This window comes from Ornithodoros turicata, chromosome 7, assembly GCF_037126465.1.
Source record: "Ornithodoros turicata isolate Travis chromosome 7, ASM3712646v1, whole genome shotgun sequence".
In the NCBI taxonomy this organism is placed as follows: Eukaryota; Metazoa; Arthropoda; class Arachnida; order Ixodida; family Argasidae; genus Ornithodoros; species Ornithodoros turicata.
This window is the reverse complement of record NC_088207.1, coordinates 9,825,217-9,832,399: the sequence shown is the minus strand read 5'-3', so window position 1 is coordinate 9,832,399 and position 7,183 is coordinate 9,825,217. Positions and strand designations below refer to the sequence as shown.

General features: G+C 43.4%; 1 long non-coding RNA gene across 1 annotated transcript; it reads left to right on the top strand.

Annotated features, from left to right (window-relative positions):
* Window positions 1–3,744: 3,744 nt before the first annotated feature.
* Window positions 3,745–4,555, top strand: LOC135399510 (uncharacterized). The gene is made up of 3 exons (XR_010424316.1): window positions 3,745–3,908; window positions 4,191–4,223; window positions 4,512–4,555. It is a non-coding gene; the product is annotated as an uncharacterized LOC135399510 (long non-coding RNA).
* Window positions 4,556–7,183: the final 2,628 nt, after the last annotated feature.

Below are 7,183 nucleotides of genomic sequence, written 5' to 3'. Positions count from 1 at the left end.
ATGCGTGCAGGCCCTTACTTACATTCTCCAGGCATACAATCTCCACTACTGGAAAGAAGATGGCATGGGCATGGTAAGGGTTTATCTAGTAAATTTGGCTGCAAAGTTGAGCACAAAAGTAAACTACGCCATCATCCTCAGCAAATATTCCACCCGATTTCCCATTCTGGATTAATGGGCTGCCAACGAGTGTGTAGGTGAACCATTGAGATCAATAGGCATAACAGCAGGAGGCAGACCTATTGATCATTGCTCACAAATCTTTAAAGGGACCAAAAAGTGAAAAATAACCCCCATATTTTTGCCCACTGTCGTGCACAACATCGTTGTTTGATGAGATACAGAAAGCATTACTTCTCAATTCGGCAAATTTTTTAAGTATAAATATTTTGAAGATTGCCGGAACATGGACGGTGCTGCCAGCGAACGGCGAAAAAGAGCAACTTGGGTTTCAGGTCCAGGGCTCCCAGGGATTGGTCAACCCTTACCACGTGAGAGTTAATTTTGTAGAGAACAAAGCTGAAGCACATTATCTTACAGCTAAACCCCATTTTAAAAATGACGCTCACTTCCATAGCTTTTACGTTAATAAAGCATTCAGCTACTTCGCCGCTACGAGCTACGATCCGCCGCGCCATCTGCAAGGCCGCCTGTGTTATCGCGTTTATTGTTTACGTCGTGGGTGGTCGTGTTGGTCGCGCGAAGAGAAGTGAATGACATGTTCGTGGTTGTTGTGTCTATTGTTCGAGAGACCTACATATGCCTGGTGTAGTTTTGGTGTTCGGGGATGCAAAAATCATGTTCATTCACCATCGGCGGCGGGCGTTTTCTACCACAAGATTCAACAGGAGAGTGCGCGAAAGCGAATGTGGTTCGAAACACTCGGTTATTAGATGTAGCAGTTGTGTCGTGTGTGCTGTTCTCATTTTGCTGCCGATGACTACGAAGATGCCGTAGAAGGCGAATTGCGAAGACGTCCGAAGCACACGGGTACTCAGTACCCAGTGATTTTGCTTCACCGAGGTGACGAGTTCAACATAACGTCTTAGGTATGTACAGCTTGGGACAAAAGTTTACGGAACACGGCACTGGCGTATTTCTTCATGGGAGCGGCCCCTGCTACATATCAAGAAGATATCGAATAAGAAACTGGTGTTCGGCTATTCTGTCCATCTCTTAATGTGTGCGTCCACCTCTGTTTGCTGCTAGGGTGTCGCTCAAATGGAGAAATGTCCCAAGCCCGTGTTCCGTAAACTTTTGCCCCAAGCTGTACAGGCGTCACATATGTATAAATTATAATATAGCGACGACGTATTCTATTTCAATTATGTTATCCTACTTGTCCCGTACTCAACATTGTCAACATCAACAAATTTAATTTTAGGGGCCTTCCAGTGTTGAAGTGGCGCAAGACTGCTTCGTGTGTGTGTGACCCAGGCACTCAAGTTGACATGACAGAAATAGCTGAAAGCAGGTATGCAAAGTCCACAGATGGAAGCACTAGATTTGTTACGTGTTGCAGACTTTGTGACATTTTTTTATAGTTTTTGGACAGGTGCAGAACATTAGTATGACGTCAACAAGGGGAGAAGAAACCGATCAGAACTACTAGCTTGTTTAAGGGTACAAGAATACTTCCTGTTGAGATGTAGTTATGACTTTATGACTAAGGAACGCTAATTAATTTTCTAGAGATGCATCCTCTACACTTGAATGCCCAGTGAAACAGCAAACGTTCGTTGTCTTTGAAGCCCCACTACTGGAATTGTTCAATGTGTGTGAGAGCTGCAGTGACCCATGCAAGGTTACCACATCATATTAGTTCTAAATTTGCAGAGTTCCCCTATCTAGGACGCAACTGTCATTTCTCTTTATTGCTTTTCCGATTCACCTTCTCAGAGATTAATGTGGTTAACCATACACTGCATGGCACTGCCTTTCTCTATACTCATGCTTTCGGTTTCTTGTTCTGTTGAATAAATCTTCAATTGAGTTTGCAGCCATCACGCTGCCTACTGTGTTTGCCCCTCATCAATATTGATGTGCTGTAACGGTGTTGCACATCAACATGCCCACAACCTACCAAACAACCTTGCCTAGTCCTACTTTTGGATGGAAACTACACCATGTGGTAACATCCACATATAGAAAGTTTTAGTCGACGGAGATTTGCTGTTTTTGTACAACCTTCATTGTACATTTCTTTTGTCTCATTTAGCATGCCTGAAGAAATGTTCTGATCTTCATCAAGATGACAGGTGCAGGTTCGATCTGCAGCATTATTGTTCCTGTAATATTTTCACCAACAGAGAATACAAAAGTGAACAAATGGTAAAGTATAACTAGCTTGTTAAATTCGAAAAGGAAAGACAAAACTGTTTATACTTCTCTTGTTTATTTTGTTGCAGGTTTTACAACTCTATCAAGTACGTCGAAACATCAGAGGGCAAGAAGTCCTACTCTGTTTCCTAAATCCCTGGACAATAAAAAAGAAAGATATAGTTTGAGTTGTGACAAAATGTTGCTTCTGCTCTTACATTACATTTCAATTAAATGTTACGATGCATTTGTAGTGTACACTGAAGCCAGTTTCAATTTGCAGGGCTGTCTAAAGTACTTTACAAAAGTACATCTCAATTACAGTAACAGAGAACTTATGCAATAAATTATTTAGCCATTTTGGAGTACTATGCACACCAATGGTGCATGGTTAACTTTGAACCCAGATCAAGGGTTAATAATACTTGAAGTCAGCCCTCAAGTCCTTCTTTGCAAATGTTAGTTGGTGACGTGATAATGAATCAGTTACAAGTACTCCGTTTAGCAAAACAGAGTTAATTAAGTGTTAAATCCCAATCTTGGTTCAATTATTAGTTGACATTTGGAAACGTGGTCACTAAGAAGTATACTAAAAGGTTATGAACACAGTTCAGCTGAATGACACTGAGGAAAATTATCTTATTTACTCCTCACATATACAATTGAGACATGAGTATAACCTACAAATACATCTATGCCCATAGGATATTTAACCCTCCAGGAACAAACTAGTAATTATAATATGCTGTGACAGCAAAGAAAAAGCAATGAGAAAAACTTGCAGCGAACAAGAAATGAAAATATGCTGACAACATTCCTACAGGTCAGCGCACTGATGGGAAAGCATCCCTAATAGCATGCATAAGGCAGATCCAGTGGAGCACTTTCTATTGTATAACGAAAGAACGAGAGGACTCCGACTTAAAGGGACTGTCGCATCCGGAACCGTGGTTACGAATCCAATACCAATGTGTTCGGTACACTACTACGAGCTATTTGCCAAATTTTCTCCTTCCAAAACGGACCGGGTGATGAGGAATCGAATTTAAAAGATCCGGTTTCGTTTTGACCCTCGAAAGCGCCAGCGCCAACAACATCGCGTGACGCAAGGTCGAATCTGGCTAATCCGCTGTGAAGGACGCTGTCGTCTGCCGCCAAGTCTGGGGCTGCTTTGTTTTTTTTCCGGCACGTTGCCCGTATTCACATGTGACACTTTCTAGTGACTCGGATACTATCGCTACGCTTGCATCCTTCGCGTGGGATGTCGTTTGGAAACCGACGCAGCGTTCCCGACTCCAGGAAAACTTCCTTCGAAAACCTCGATGTTTGATTTCGCACGCCAAGGATACAGCTACAGCCAGACCCCAGACGAAGCGAAAGTTGGAAGCAGCTACATCACTAGCGGGTATCCAGATAAAGCAAGGAGTGTTCATGCTGTCCGTGTATGCTCCTCGCATTTCACCGATAATGTGTACCTGGATGAGAACATCATGGAAGTGCAACTTGGATTGACACAAAAAAGGAACGAATTGAAACTTGACGCCGTTCCGACAGTGTTCCACGAACAAAGCGAGCCAGCAACTTCGACAGTAAGTCACAATGTCTATGTAGTTTCCCAATCGGGTCTGTCACTCTTGCGCGTGAGTAACTTAGCAGCAAAAGACGAAATCGGTACAACGTAAGGTATCCCCTAACCTATGATTAATAACTAGATAAATAAAATACAATAAACAAGTTCAAGTGATGTCATTCATATGAACGTGATTGACTTTTCTCGTTGTCGGACGCGTTATCATGAAACTTTCACTGTTACTGAGCCTGTGACTTTTGTGGAATGTGGTAGACATGATTGGTTTTCATGTGTGTTACAGCTGCAGGCAGTTCGACAGGGTCAAGCGCAAGTGGTACGTATATTACTTAAATACATATAATGTGTTTACAATTTTTGGACACAGAACAATTCGCAAACTATGAACCCCGATCACTAAAAGGAAGAACTGACGCTGTTTGTGTGCTGGTGTTAGAAACAGGCACTATACAAACAGTAGCTCTGTCCGTAACATAAGCGCCATAACCCACTTCCCAGTTACCTTTTATCTCTCTGTTTGTGAACTGTTTGTGTGCTGTAGGGCGGCGGTTTTTGCGGTTGTCGTAGCCAACTTGAGGTGCACTTTTGACGTTCTGTGTTATAGAAGGACCAGGTGCTGCTGATCAAGTCCCATCCATCCATAAAACGGCATCAAACAATGTACGTGTGTGCACGGCAATTTTGCTGAGAGACCTGGTTTTTACACTAATGCCTTTACGACGCCTCTGACAAATTAGGATCTTCCAGAACAGTGCTTTCTTCATCCAAGTTCAAGAAGTAAAGAGAAGGAAGAGAGGAAATGAAAAGAAAAAAAAAAGGTCCGTTTCAGGTCCACCCAAATCTTTGTGCAGAGGCTGACAACAACAACGCTATTGTGAGATGATGAATGATGCTGATGCAGCGTTGAGATTAAGCCCTTGTTTCCTTTTTTGCAATGCTATACATTACTGCTGGTTAAATGTAAAATGATGCACCTACCTCCAGACATTAAAGGGGCTACCAGAGATGTAGTGTCAATTCAACAGAAAACATGCATGTTCTACGAGGCACTGTCACATAAGCATTGGCCAAATTTGCTGTCCTGTGAGCTTTGATAGGATATGCCGTAGATAGTAAGAGGCCTCTTACTGTAAAAGGGAGGTGCATTAATCGAGTAGTGGGGTCTGAGGCATGAGGGCCATTTCAGGATGTACTAACCCTTCTAAAATTTTACACTTGGTTATGCCCAGAGATCGATCCAGATCCCCCCCAACACCCCGAGTTTTTTTCCTGTGTACCACTGTTATAATGAAACCGTCCAATTTACTGTCCAATCGTCCAGTTTTCATTGCAATTGAAGTACTTACAAAACTGTTTATTTTATTTTTTATTTTTGTGAGTCCCCGCTTCAGATCCCGAGGGACATTGCCAGTGTGGTGCACACTGATAACTGTCTGTGCATAGCAAATAATAAATATCTGTGCGTGAAGAGTTGGATGTGGACTCGTGCAATGACTCTTGAATGGACAACACTCAGTCAACACAAAGATTTATTCACATTTGCGTAACTTATTTCCTGTCGTTATAATAATTATTATAATACATAGACAAGAGGTAATGCTCTGCCAAGGATCTCTGAAGTTACAGTCTTGAAAGCTGTTTTCAAGACAGTGGTGCTAAAAAATTGGATCAATGGCAGGTATCAAAATTTGTTTTGCTGTATCAAGGCAGAACAATCTTCCGTGGGAATGACAAATTTTGGACATTCCCAGACAGATGTATCACTTACTATGATAATGAGGTGTAACTGTACCATTAGTGAGTTATGAAGCGTTACCTGAAATTATTTGACGTGTTATATCCCTCACATGCTATAATACTGCCAACGATAAGAAGCATTACACCATCATTAAAAGTATAACTGTCACTTATGGCCAGGTAGTTTATTGCTCCTGCCTATTCCTTTGCACTTCTCGGGATTACTGTGGTAACACAGATTCTGTTTCACACTTCTCAATTGGAAACTACGCAAGTCTATTATGGTGTCGGTGTGAACAGGAAATGAGGCACACTAACGATGATAGTCCTGATAGGACCAGGATGGAAAAACGTTGGCGAATCATGCGGACGACACACCCAGGTATCTGTCGTCTGTTTTTCGGTCCAAGGAATCTCCAAACTCAGCTTGTAAACACACAATAAGCAGTGAACCTGACGTAGATGTAAAAAGAGAGGACACTTTCCTAAACACGTAGCATAGTAATTTCCTGACAATCATTCTAATTCTAACCCGGCCCTTGAGTTGCACAGTTGGTTAGAGCCTTCGTAACTTTCATGGGGCATTCGTCGTGTGTGCAAACAACGACGACAACTACGAAAATAAGGATTGCTCGACGTGCCTATCTATCGTGGGCACAGTAGGCGAAGACTGTGATCGTCGCTGCAATACTGCGGTAGATACACCACTAGATTTCTGGCCGATGACAGGCAGCTGGGAACAAAGTGTTATGCGTGCGTGTGGGGCGTGCCGTCATTCCACAACTCTACCACTTCACCAGCACTGCAGCATATAGGTACTCATCCAGTTCCTGAGGAACACAGAAGCCGCACAAACACTTGGATTGTTTCCTGCGTCGTAGTGTGAATGTCACGGGATTAAGTATTGAGCACTCCGATCATGAACGTACCTAAAGCAGTGGTCCTGAGGCTCGTTCTGTTGCGCTAACGCAGCTGCGGCACGTACATCACCAGCGACTTGCAAAATAAGCGGATCCGTCGAATATTGGCCGTCATCAAACATGTATATTCCTCACGGGAGCTATTACTAAAGGCATTTGAACAGCACGATTCGCCACTTCCGCGTTCCGAGTCCGCCATCTCCGTATGTGCCTTCGCCTTCGTCTCCCTGACCTTGCTCATGCAAGCTGCAAGCCGCGGGGACTCCTCTGGCTCGCCGCGTTCTTATTGGTCAGATTCCATGTGACGTTGCTAAAGATTCTCAGCAGGGAGTTCCGCTTGACGCCCGCTTCCGTCGTCTGCTGTAGCGCCGCTTACACACGAATTATGCAAAAAGTATTCCGTCGATCGGAACGGGACTTTCGGAGTCATGGTCAGTGAAGGACGGGGAATCTCATTTCGCTGTGGTTTCGGAATCGATCTGTGGTCGATGCGACTGTCCCTTTAACGTAACAAATAACAACTTTAAGCAGACGTTTCGCCTGTCATACGACGGGCATCATCAGTGCAAGACTGAGCGGGAGAGACAACAACCAGTCGCTACTTAAGGAGATGACAGTA